The sequence below is a fragment of the Podarcis vaucheri genome, assembly GCF_965113315.1.
Source record: "Podarcis vaucheri genome assembly, chromosome: 3".
NCBI classification, from domain to species: domain Eukaryota; kingdom Metazoa; phylum Chordata; class Lepidosauria; order Squamata; family Lacertidae; genus Podarcis; species Podarcis vaucheri.
The window spans coordinates 111,646,049-111,660,036 of record NC_138761.1 but is presented as its reverse complement, the minus strand read 5'-3'; positions in this window follow the sequence as shown (position 1 = coordinate 111,660,036).

The following is a 13,988-nucleotide window of genomic DNA, read 5'->3' as shown; positions in this document are numbered from 1 at the left end:
AACCACAGAGCCTAGGACTTGCCAATCAGAAGGTTGGCGGTTCGAATCCCCGCGACGGGGTGAGCTCCCGTTGCTCGGTCCCTGCTCATGCCAAGCTAGCAGTTCGAAAGCACATCAAAGTGTAAGTAGATAAAAAATGGGAAGGTAAATGGCGTTTCCATGCGCTGCTCCGGTTTGCCAGAAGCAGCTTAGTCATGCTGGCCACATGACCTGGAAGCTGTACACCGGATCCCTCGGCCAGTAAAGCGAGATGAGCACCGCAACCCCAGAGTCGGCCATGACTGGACCTAATGGTCAGGGGTCCCTTTACTTTAAGGTACCAAGGCTCCAGCCCTTTCCATGCATTGTTTGCATGTAGGACATAGTTGTCTAGAAAAAAATGCCAATGTAGAATCACTTGCCTGCATGTATGGGCTGTGAACCATGGGAGTGTCCAATTGCACAGGTCTCCCAGTTGCATGGAGATCCAACACATGAGCAGGTGCTCTTGCATGGGAGATTCTCTAACCACATGGTTGCTGCAGGAAGAAGGCTCAGTGGTTGTTGTAAAGGTAAAGGGAACCCTGACCATTAGGTCCAGTCGTGGCCGACTCTGGGTTGCGGTGCTCATCTCATTTTACTGGCCGAGGGAGCTGGGGTACAGCTTCCGGGTCATCCTCTGCCGTCCCCTTCTCCTTGTGCCCTCCATCTTTCCCAACATCAGGGTCTTTTTCAGGGTCTTTTTCTCTTCTCATGAGGTGGCCAAAGTATTGGAGCCTCAGCTTCACGATCTGTCCTTCCAGTGAGCACTCAGGGCTGATTTCCTTAAGAATGGATAGGTTTGAACTTCTTGCAGTCCATGGGACTCTCAAGAGTCTCCTCCAGCACCATAATTCAAAAGGATCAATTCTTTGTCGATCAGCCTTCTATCAAGATGATCCGGTGACAGCAAAAACTGCAAGGTTTTTAGTGGGGGCAATTAGAATAAGATCTATTATTTGATTATTGATGTAAACCTCCCAAATGTATTTTGTATAGTTAAGTTTTTACCTCTATCATCAATATATCTTATTTTATTTTATTGCTATGGCTAGTGACTGATGCAAATTAAGACTCTTCTGATCTGATCTTCTTCGCACAGCATATACAGAGTTTGGTACCTCAGGGTGCTGGCTGCCTCCCTGGAAATTTGATTCAAAAGCAATGCATTGGATAGTTTGTCTGCATCTCCAGCTATGTTCAACCTGTCTATTTGTAAATAAACTAAATATTACAATTTCCAGAGGGGTAGCCGGGTTGCCCATGCAGGCACAATCTGAGGCCCTGCAAGAGCGGTGAAGTAACTGAGACGGGACACAGGTGTTGGGTAAAACCAAGCCAAAACTTTATTAACTACAGCAGAAAGTTGGGTTTCCATGGCAGTAGGGCAAGGATCCAGTTCCTCATTCCACTCAGCCCTTGCTGTTGGAATGACACTCTGTCATGATTGGGACATGCCCAAACTCCTTCCATGGGAATCCCCCAGAGTTGAGTCCTGGTAAGGTGCAAGTCAACTATCCAGGGTCTCACTGGGTGACCATGTTGAAAGATTCCAGCTGGGCAGAGGCCCAAAGCTGTACTTCTTCCCTTTTCCACCATTCCTGGAGGTTGTGCAATAGCAGATTGATGCATAGTAAGGTCTATTCTTCAGCAATCACCCTTCTTTATGGTCCAGCTCTCACTTCCATACATCACTACTGGGAAAACCATAGCTTTTACTATACGGACCTTGTTGTAGGTGGGGCTGAAACATGCCCCAAACCACCAATATGCCTCACACATGAGTAACATGTGAAAGGGGCATGCATCTTGACATTCTGTATGATGTATATTATTGCTGTATACGATCAGTGTTATAAACTATGAAATTACCGTACTTTTCCCTGTATAAGACTATAATAATAATAATAATTTATTATTTATACCCCGCCCATCTGGCTGGGTTTTCCCAGCCACTCTGGGCGGCTTCCAACTGAATATTAAAAACAGTACAGCATCAAACATTAAAAACCTCCCTAAAGAGGGCAGCCTTCGGATGACTTTTAAAAGTAAAATAGTTGTTTATTGCTTTGACATCTGCTGGGAGGGCGTTCCACAGGGCAGGCGCCACTACTGAGAAGGCCCTCTGCCTGGTTCCCTGTAACCTTACTTCTCGCAATGAGGGAACCGCCAGAAGGCCCTTGGCGCTGGATCTCAGTGTCTGGGCTGAACGATGGGGGTGGAGATGCTCCTTCAGGTATACTGGACCGAGGCCGTTTAGGGCTTTAAAGGTCAGCACCAACACTTTGAATTGTGCTCAGAAACGTACTGGGAGCCAATGCAGATCTCTCAGAACTGGTGTTATGTTGTCCCGGCGGCCACTCCCAGTCACCAGTCTAACTGCTGCATTCTGGATTAATTGCAGTTTCCGGGTCACCATCAAAGGTAGCCCCACATAGAGCGCATTGCAGTAGTCCAAGCGGGAGATAACTAGAGCATGCACCACTCTGGCAAGACAGTCCACGGGCAGGTAGGGTCTTAGCCTGCGTACCAGGTGGAGCTGGTAGACAGCTGCCCTGGACACAGAATTAACCTGTGCCTCCATGGACAGCTGTGAGTCCAAAATGACTCCCAGGCTGCACAGCTGGTCCTTCAGGGGCACAGTTACCCCATTCAGGACCAGGGAATCCCCCACACCTGCCTGCCCCCTGTCCCCAAAAAACAGTACTTCTGTCTTGTCAGCATTCAACCTCAATCTGTTAGCTGCCATCCATCCTCCAACAGCCTCCAGGCACTCACACAGGACCTTCACCACCTTCACTGGTTCTGATTTAAAGGAGAGGTAGAGCTGGGTGTCATCTGCATACTGATGAACACCCAGCCCAAACCCCCTGATGATCTCTCCCAGTGGCTTCATATAGATATTAAAAAGCATGGGGGAGAGGACGGAACCCTGAGGCACCCCAGGGGTCTGAACACTCATCACCCACCACCACTTTCTGGACATGGCCCAAGAGAAAGGAGCGGAACCACCGTATAACAGTGTCCCCAGCTCCCAGCCCCTCTAGACGGTCCAGAAGGATGTTATGGTCGATGGTATCACTGAGAGATCCAGCAGAACTAGGAAACAGCTCTCACCTTTGTCCCTAGCCCGCCGGAGATCATCAAACAGCGCGACCAAGGCAGTTTCATTCCCATGGTGAGGCCTGAATCCCGATTGGAAGGGATCCAAATGGTCCACATCCTCCAGGCGTGCTTGGAGTTGTCTGGCAACCACCCGCTCAATCACCTTGCCCAAGAATGGTAAATTTGAGTCTGGGCAATAGTTGGCCAAATTGGCTGGGTTTAAAGATGGTTTTTTAAGAAGCGGTTTAATGACCGCCTCTTTCAGCGGGTCTGGGAAGGCTCCCTCACAGAGGGAAGCATTCACCAACCCGCAGAGCCCATTGCCAAGCCCTTCCCGGCTCGCTTTTATCAGCCAGGATGGGCAAAGATCAAGGAGACAGGTGGTCGGTTTCACTTGTCCAAGCAGCCTGTCCACATCCTCGGAGGTAACAGATTGAAATTGATCCCAGGTAACAGGACTAGACAGAACTCTAGCACTCTCCCACCCTGGCCCTGCTCCCACGGTGGAGTCTACCTCCTTCTGAATCTGAGCGACTTTATCTGCAAAAAACTTTGCAAAAGCATTGCAGGAGATCTTGGGGTCCCTACCAGGCCCCGGTGGTGTAGGTGGTTCCGCTAAATTGTGAACCACCTGAAAAAGTCTCCTGCTGCTGTTTTCTGCAGATGCAATGAAGGCGGTGAAGAAGGCCCTCTTCGCCGTCGCCATTGCCACTTGGTAGGCTCGACGTTGAGCTCTAGCCCGTGTCCGGTCTGATTCAGAATGAGTTTTCCGCCACCGGCGCTCTAGCCGTCTCAACGATTGTTTCATCACCCTCAGCTCCAGGGAAAACCATGGGGCTGTCCGGCCTCCATGCAATCGGAGAGGGCGCTTCGGAGCCAGACAGTCAATAGCCCTGGTTAACTCCGCATTCCAGCGGGCCACCAGGGAATCAGCTGAAAGGCCATCAACTTGGGATAAAACATCCCTTACCACTCTCTGGAAGCCAATTGGATCCATTAAGTGGCGGGGGCGGACCATCCAAATCGGTCCCACCTCCCTGCAGAGGGGAAGGGTCGCGGAGAAGTCCAGTTGTACCAGGAAGTGATCTGACCATGGCACTTCTTTTGAACTATGTTCCGTTACTTAAAAATTATGTTTAAAATAGGGGGTCGTCTTATACATGGGTAGTGCCTGGGGGGTGGGGCGTGGGATTGGTTGCTGCTGCGAGCCACAGATGGTCTCCAGCATGTTACTGGTGTCTGTGGCAAGTGGTTGTGTTGATTGTGTGTTGCTGTGGCAATTGGGCGGGCAATAGACTGATTCTGCTGGCAAGGGGACAGACGTTAGGAGGCTGTTGCAACACGCGTAAGTGATAGCATCCTCCAGGTGGGTGAGTGACTTTCAGCAACCCCCCCATGAGGAACTCAACAACTTTGTGCAATCCTCTGCAAAAGAAAGCTCAGCAACTCTGGGCAATCCTCCACATTTTCTTAATGGGGGCATGTTAAACACAGAAAATTTCAGTATATCTTATCTGAACATGTCAAACCACTGAGACCATTATAGATACAACTACAATTTCAAAAAGTCATACTCCAAAATGGATGAGGAACAAAGACTACTACTACTACTACTACTACTACTATTATTATTATTATTATTATTATTATTATTTTACATTTGTGGTTGCAACATAAAATCACAATACAGTGATATCTCGGGTTACAGACTTTTCAGGTTACAGACGCTTCAGGTTACAGACTCCGCTAACCCAGAAATAGTACCTCGGATTAAGAACTTTGCTTCAGGATGTAAACAGAAATCACACAACGATGGCACAGCAGCAGCAGGAGGCCCCATTATCTAAGGTGGTACCTCAGGTTAAGAACAGTTTCAGGTTAAGAATGGACCTCCAGAACAAATCAAGTTCTGAACCCGAGGTACCACTGTATAGAAAAACAAAACAGAAACAACCCAATCAACCTCCCCATCTGTAACATATTTTAAAAAAGTATTGGATGCCAATCAGCCAAAGGTCTGGTTAAAGAGGAATGTTTTTGCCTGGTATCCAAAGGTATACAGTGGTATCTCGGGTTACATATACTTCAGGTTACATACGCTTCAGGTTACAGACTCTGCTCACCCAGAAATAGTACCTCGGGTTAAGAACTTTCCTTCAGGATGAGAATAGAAATCGTGCTCTGGTGACACAGCGGCAGCGGGAGGCCCCATTAGCTAAAGTGGTACCTCAGGTTAAGAAGAGTTTCAGGTTAAGAATAGACCTCCAGAACGAATTAAGTTCTTAACCTGAGGTACCACTGTATAATGAAGGCACCAGCTGAACCTCCTGGGCGGGGGCATTCCACAAGCAGGGAGCCACTGCAAAAAAGGCCCTGTCTCATGATGCCATCCTCCAGACCTCTCGAGGAGGAGGCACATGAAGAAGGGCCTCAGAAGATGATCTCTGGGTCCAGGTGGGTTCATATGGCAATCCTTAGTTAAGGCAGACATCTCAGAGGGTGGAATTAAATTTTGTGCTAATATGATCACTCCGTCAGTGCAATCTTCTCTCCCTTCCTCCTGGGCTGGGAATTTTCTTGACCACCTCAGAGCTGATGACATGCAGAGGGAGCAGAAGGGGGAAAGACGCCTTTGAGTTAGTGGGGCTGGTTGTGCTGACTTCTGCTAGTGCAACTGTTCAGCTGAATCCGGCCCATAGATATATTTCATTGGAATACATGCATACAATGGCTTAGCTCAAAGGCCGTTCACCTGCAGATGGCTAATTTGCAATTTCAGTGATTTTCTGCAGTGCTAACAAAGGACAAGAGAGAGATAAATAATTGCTTTTCATACAAGGTGCTTCTTGAGCGGAAAAAGTTATTTGGACTCTCAATATCTGAATCAGAACAGTGTGAATCTCTATTTGAAGTTATCCCAGATGTCATTTGTGAAATAAAAACTTCAATTTAATGTGCCAATTCAGTGTTACGGAGGCAGAGAATGTGTCACATTTGGATTCTCTATAGCATTGGCACAATTTCCCTTCTAAGTGTCTGTGAAATGTTTTTGACTACTTATAAAACCCATCCTTGCTCATTAATGTAAAATAAATTTTGAAGCCATCACAATATGTTCCTCACATTGATTCAAATGAATAAGAATTGAAACCCAAAAGCAAAGCAGCCCAGTCATGGAATACAAATTAATTCTGGATTTGATTTATTGAATACATACTCTGACTGAAATGTTCTCCATTTGTCAGAATCAGAGAATTGAATCACAATAGGCTGCACTCAGATAACACTTTATTCCATTTTCTTGACATTTCTTGACCTGATAATTTTTGCATTTGATATGATCTTTCACATCACATAAAAGCTACTCATAGTTGAAGTTTAGCACTCATATGTGTGTTAATTGTTTCCAGAAAAAAACCCATGCTTGCCACACTGTTAACTCAGAAAACCATGGGAATTTTGTGTTGTGATTTCACATGACAAAATGCAACAGGTGGGAATGTAAAGGAATGTTGGAAATCAGGAGAGAAGTGCTAGCACTACAATCAATAAAAGCAGTTAACATTTTAATGCAAAGTTCCCTAATTCCCACTTCCTGAAACAATTCATGAATCGAAATGCAGCTTGTCCATTGAACTTCTCTGAATTTTGCTATGTAGTTCTCCAACCAAATAATGTAAACAAAGAAATGTGTGTAAAAATGCACATATTTCAGGAAATTGCTCACAAAGGTGTGCATATTAGGGAAAACTGCATACCAAAATATGTATAAGCAGAAAATGCTGGTGAAGTTTCTTCAGTTTATTTATTTATTTTTTAGAAAAACCATAGACTGATGTGGAAATGAATTGAACTTGAAAAATCAAAGAGAAAAACCAAAATTGACAGGTTAGTCTAGGTTTTCACACAACTTAGGACTCAGCCACACCTCTGTTTACTGACCACTCCCCCCCCCCAGAAAACCCATGGTTTGGCTCTGAATCAGAACAAACAGTAGTTTGGTTTTCTGCTGATTGTGGTTTGTTCCGATTTAGTTAGAATGTGGATGAGCCCTTAGTTTTTTAAAAAATCCACAGCATAAGCCCATATTTTCAAAGTAATGGACTCAAGGTGCCTCCGTATTTTCCCCATATTCTAGGCCTTGCTTGGGGAGTCCCACTGTTATGTACTGAGTTGAATAGGATCCAAAATGCAGCAGTCTGATTGGTCCTAGAACAATAGGATCCAAAATACAGCAGTCTGATTGGTCCTAGAATAATGCAGCAGTATGATTGGTCCGCAGGAGCCACCCAATCCAGCTCCAGGTGGAAGTGAATCCACAACCTGATTGGTTTACAGGAGAATCCCGGAATTAGCCAATGACGTGCAGCCCATTGTGTAAATAATGTATATAAAGCAGATCTTTGGGGGAACTTCCATTCCTCCTCACCACTGAGCTGAATAAAGAGCATGAAATCCACTCTTGACTCGGAGCACATTTCACTGGCGACGAAGGTGGGATCACGCTGAGTTGACCGCTACACACAGCACCGCAGTACTGCCACCAGCCACACCACTGCCTCGCACTGTGTATCCAGGCTTCAGCTCCAGGACCCAAGGAACTCAGAATGGCAACTGACAGCAGCTTCTCGCCGTTCAAACCAGCACCCGGAGACTCGATCCCCACAAATGGCTTTTGGGGGGCACAGTGGGCTGCAGTGGGGTGGCAAGTACAGTCGTACCTTGGATCTCGAATGCCTTGGCTCCCGAACAAATAGGCTCCCGGACAATCAAAATCTGGAAGCTGAATGTCCAACGGGGCTTCCGATTGGCTGCAGTAACTTCCCGCAGCCAATCAGAAGCCGTGCTTTGGTTTTCAAAAGTTTTGGAAATTGAACGGACTTCCGGAACGGATTTCATTCAACTCCCACGACTGTATGAGGAATTCCCTGTGTGTAAGCATCCTTGTTCATTTGGTGCTACTGGATACAATCCTCAGAAGCCTGCAACAGAAAAGATAATTAAAAACATTTCTGGAAGAAAGGGTTCAAAATGAATAGAAGTGCCTATTCTTTCTTTGATTTGAAAGATTGTGGCAGCACATCACAACTTTTGTAAACTGCGTGGGCATGTAATTGGAATACCTGTTTCAGCTGCTGCAGTTTCTTATATTCCATCTACTTAGAGCGGACCCATCCATTTGATAAGATTTTCTTCCTTCTGGGTTCAGGTTTCCTACAAAAGGTTTAGCAGAAGCCTTTGATCCCGGAAAATCCAAAGATCCTTTGGAAAGCTTTATGAACTCTAGAGAGGGCACATGAGCTGCCCCGGATTGGAATGACCTTTGCCTTTTTCATCTTTAGCTTTTAGGATAAGCCAGCGCACTCTCACAAGTCAGGCAAAAGAAAAACCCTCTATCCGACTTGCAGTTCCTAATTAAGATTCCACTTTCCCACTCCCAGGTCACAGGAACATTTGACATCTTCAGAGAATGAAGAATTGACCGGGGAGGTGGGGAAACTCATACCATCCTATATTGTTAGCAATCACATACATGGCTTGAACTATTGGGCCAAGGTGGGGGAAGGATTTAATGAAATCTACAAGCCCCACTTCCTGATTTCCCCCTCCCCCGTTTTAGCCAAATCTGCCCCACAGGGCTAGTCCAAGATACTTTGCTTCCTGAAATTGAACAACAAATGGTGTCCCCTTCACCAAAAAGCAAAGAGTTTGGTATCCCAGGCCCTTCAACTGCCCCAGTTTTCCAGGAACAGTGCTGAATTTACAGAAGCCATCCCGGTTTCTGATTTGATCCCAGAATTTACCACCTTTCCTTAGGTCGTCCCTATTTTCATTGGAGAAATGTTGGAGGGTATGGAGTTATGCTAAGGAGATAAGTAACTATACAACCTTTAGAAGACAACGGGAGGCAGCCCTGTATAGGGAAGTTTTTTAAATGTTTTTATTATGTTTTTATAGACGTTGGCCCAGTTAGATGGGTGGGGTATTATTATTATTATTATTATTATTATTGAATAGGATTTCCCTATTTTCATCAAAGATTTGTTGGAGGGTATGCAGGCCAGTTATTTTGGTCTCCAAAAATCCCCCAAGTACCTATTTTCCATCCCTGGCAGCAAAATAATAAATAATAATAATAATAGGCCTTTAGACTGATCCAAGAGGTCTCTTCTTACGTTCTTAAATTATGGTCCAGCAAAGGTTGATTATATTAAATGTACGATTGGAAAGGGTAGCGAGCAGGAGTTTTGTCTGAGAGTGTCTTCTAGTTAGGAGGCAAATTCCTCAGACTGAAGAGGAAGCCTTTCGGCTGAGCTATTTTTACAGGGTTGAGTTGGATAGGTTCCTGAGTCACCTGTCTTGGTCCAGAGTCAACTGATGCAGCTTGCAATGCTGCCTATGTAATGCTCCTTGGTAGCACAGTTCTGCAATTCCATCTGCAAGCATGTTGTTGTCTCAGTGGTACAGGAGATAACGCTGCCAGGAACCCTTGTGTGAAATCCCCCTTGCAGTGGTGTAGCATGTATTGCTAGAGCCCAGGGCCACACGGAAGGAAATTGACTGACAACGGATGCGTATTCAACTGTCTAACGGCGTCTGCATCACCCAGGAGATCACAGAGATAAGAAAAGAAGAGCAAGTCACTTTCTGGGTCCCAGGGAGAAGCCATTTTCAACTGAGCCCAGCAATGGAAGCGCACAGTTGTATCGAGACAGCACTGGGAATCAAAATTGCGAGCCCCTAACAATTTTGTCCCCGGGGCAACTGCCCCTGTGGTGCCCACCACCCCATGCCGCAGCCGCCAGTACATTGCAGAGAGGTTTGTTGGCATCCTGTGCTAGGGAAATGCTGTGAACCTCTCCAAAAAGCTTCCCTGCTAGACATTTAAATCAACCCAGAACACCCTTGTAATGCAAATTGTCCTGTTGTTGGAGACACCAGGTCATTCAAGCAACATTTTAAATACTGGAGAAAGGAGCCATTAACAACAACAACAACAACAACAACAACAACAACAACAACAACAATTTATTATTTGTACCCCGCCCATCTGGCTGGGTTTCCCCCGCCACTCTGGGTGGCTTCCAACAAAGACAAAAAATACACTAAAATGTCACACATTAAAAACTTCCCTGAACAGATCTGCCTTCAGATGTCTTCTGAATGTCAGGTAGCTGTTTATCTCTTTGACATCTGATGGGAGGGCGTTCCACAGGGCAGGCGTCACTACCGAGAAGGCCCTCTGCCTGGTTCCCTGTAGCTTTGCTTCTTGCAATGAGGGAATCACCAGAAGGCCCTCGCTGCTGGACCTCAGCGTCCGGGCTGAACGATGGGGGTGGAGACGCTCCTTCAGGTATACTGGACCGAGGCCATTTAGGGCTTTAAAGGTCAAGCCCAACACTTTGAATTGTTCTCGCAAACGTACTGGGAGCCAATGTAGGTCTTTCAAGACCGGTGTTATGTGGTCTCAGCGGCCGCCCCCAGTCACCAGTCTAGCTGCCACATTCTGGATTAGTTGTAGTTTCCAGGTCACCTTCAAAGGTAGCCCCACATAGAGCACATTGCAGTAGTCAAAGCGGGAGATAACTAGAGCATGCACCACTCTGGCAAGACTGTCTGCGGGCAGATAAGGTCTCAGCCTGCATACCAGGTGGTAGACAGCTGCCCTGGATACAGAATTGACTTGTGCCTCCATGGACAGCTGTGAGTCCAAAAAGACTCCCAGGCTGCGCTCCTGGTCCTTCAGGGGCACAGTTACCCCATTCAGGATCAGGGAGTCCTCCACACCAGCCTGCCCCCCAAGAACAGTACTTTTGTCTTGTCAGGATTCAACCTCAATCCATTAGCCACCATCCATATAATTTTATTTATACCCTGCCCATCTGCCTGAGTTTCCCCAGCCACTCTGAGCAGCTTACAGCATATTTATAAAGCATATCTGCCTCCTTCCCCAGTTACCCCCTTCTGTGTGAAACCCTCTTGTGCTGTGGAAATGGGGCAGATGGTACTTTGTGAAAAAGAGAGGTCAGAGTTCCCAGCTTAGGAACAAGATTGGGGCAAGTCCAACTGCTACCTTGCCATTGGCACAGAGATACTTGACCCCCAACCAGGCTGGCATATAGGAGGGAGAAGGCTGGCAACCCTAAGTCATAAAGAAAAAAAATATATAGATATCAGATCTTTCTAAAGGCTTGAGATTTAATCTTGCTCCACTGAACTAGCTGATGCATTAAAAATGTGACTGCTTATCTCAGCTTCAGCTTATTCGCCGAAGTGGATGAGTGAACTTTGCACAGCTGGGTGTGTTTAAAGTAGTTAAACTGTAACATAGGTTGAAAAGGGTCTCGTACCATCCCCTTGGCTCCCCTTGTGTAAATTATTATTTTGTATAAAACTGTTACAGCGAGGTCTGGCTTTTTAAAAAAACAACGTTAATTGGATATATGGCGTAGAAGGACCAAGCTCAGACTCCGGGTATTATTATTTTTTAAAGAAAAGAAAGGAATGCATTGTGTTAATGGGCACATACCTTACAATAATTAAGCAGGCCATCACATTAGGTTTGTCCCATGGTTTATACCAGGGATGAGAAGACCTCAATCCTGCTAAGGGGTCTCTGTGAGAGGTAAACTATTGTTCCTCATATTCTTTGAGGAAAGTCATGTGCTTTAAATATAAGGTGTGCACACAGCCCAGTTATCTAATGACGGTAACTAATTATAGGTAAAAGTAAAGGTAAAGGACCCCTGGATGGTTAAGTTCAGTCAAAGGCAACTATGGAGTTGTGGCGCCCATCTCGCTTTCAGGCTGAGGGAGCTGGCGTTTGTCCACAGACAGCTTTCCGGGTCATGTGGCCAGCATGACTAAACCACTTCTGGTGCAACAGAACACCATGACAGAAACCAGAGTGCACAGAAATGCTGTTTGCCTTCCTGCCACAGTGGTACCTATTTATCTACTTGCACTGGCATGCTTTCAAACTGCTGGGTTGGCAGGAGCTGTGACAGAGAAGCAGGAGCTCACCCCATCACAGGGATTCGAACTACCAACCTTCTGATCAGCAAGCCCAAGAGGCTCAGTGGTTTAGACCACAGCGGCACCCGCATCCTGCATATATTAACTCTGTGATATTACAGAGTCTGTGGCCATATTAACTGATACCGGTGAGAAATTAGAGAAATGGGGAGATGTGCTTTTAGGGCCTTAAACGTGCCCAGTGTCTCTCGCTTCTTGAGACTTAACACAACAAGTAGTGTTTCTGTTGTTTTAATAATTAGAGATGGTAATGTTGTGGTTCTTTGGTCCCAGAAAATGAGAGGCACTGGATATTTTCAGGAGTAAAAAATAGCTTTAAATTCTTGCCCCTGTTTGACATGCTGCGGCCTAATTTGGCAATGTTTTAAAGCAGTTTCTCCTTGATAAGAATGCTTTTCCGTGAACCTTCGGCATTTGCTCTAGAAGAATGTAGAATGACTGCCCAGGGACTCTCTCTCAGCTGCTCCTTGTTTATCAGGGAACAAAGGCTTTTTCATATGTTTTAAAGTGGTTCAGAGAAGGTCTGGGATTAGCAAGCATGGAGTAAAACTGGGCCACTCTAGTGAAGTGTGGTGGAGATCTGAATTTACAAGCTTTTGCCCTTGACATAGAAGCCTAGCCCAGCTCAAATAATATCATGTTTTTTGGAGAGATAAGCTCAAGTTCATTTCACCTAAATTATTTTAAGACTGAAGTATTGAGAGAACTACATTTGTGGTAATGACAGCTCCCAAAATAATGGTGGAGACTGAGGACAATAGGCCCTACTCCTCAAATATTTATTATTATTGTTTTATTTCTTAAGTAAATAATATTTGGGGACACCGTTGACATTTGGTCAAGACTGGAGGCCTGAACCACCTTGGACCCAATCCATGTCCAATTTTTTGTATGTTTTGTATGTAGTTTATCCAATTATACTGAATTTTTAAAAAAATGATATTTATTAAGTTTTCAAAGGAAAAAAGTTACATAAGTAAAAAAATTAGATGAAAAGACAACAATAAAAATAAAAGAAAAAAGAAAAAAAGAAAAATACAAAATACAGAAAAAAACAAAAAACATTTAAAAAAGAAAAAAAAACCACATCAATCTTTCCATATCATATATTCATATCCTTGCTTCCCTGACCTCCTCACACCTCCCTTTTTTGTATTCCAGTTCAGTTAGTTAATTCAGCAGTTTTTTTCCCTCTTTATTTTTATCTTAATCCTTTAACTTAATATAATATAACTTTGAGTTCTCACCTGTTATTAATCCATTTTTCATACACCTTTAAAACATTGCTGCTTAAACCACTTAACTTCATTCTGACATCATTCTAACATTCATTAATTTTGCAATATTTCTGTAAATAGTCTTTAAATTTCTTCCAATCTTCTTCCACCGACTCTTCTCCCTGGTCTCAGATTCTGCCAGTCATTTCCGCCAGTTCCATGTAGTCCATCACCTTCATCTGCCATTCTTCCAGGGTGGGTAGATCTTGCGTCTTCCAATACTTTGCAATAAGTATTCTTGCTGCCAATTATACTGAATTAATTCAAGAGTAGGCTTGGGTGACCTTACCCTTCATTAAACATCTGTGTGATTTGAGTTGGTCATTGTTTTCCGACTCTCGGTAAATTACCGTATTTTTCGCTCTATAATACGCACCCGACCATAACACGCATGTAGTTTTTAGAGGAGGAAAATCCGTAGGCATGCCACCCATAGGCATTCCCTCCATAACACGCACAGATATTTCCCCTTACCTTTTAGGAGGAAAAAAGTGAGTGTTATGGTGCAAAAAATACGGTATTTCATTATTGGAACTGATAAATTCTAATTAA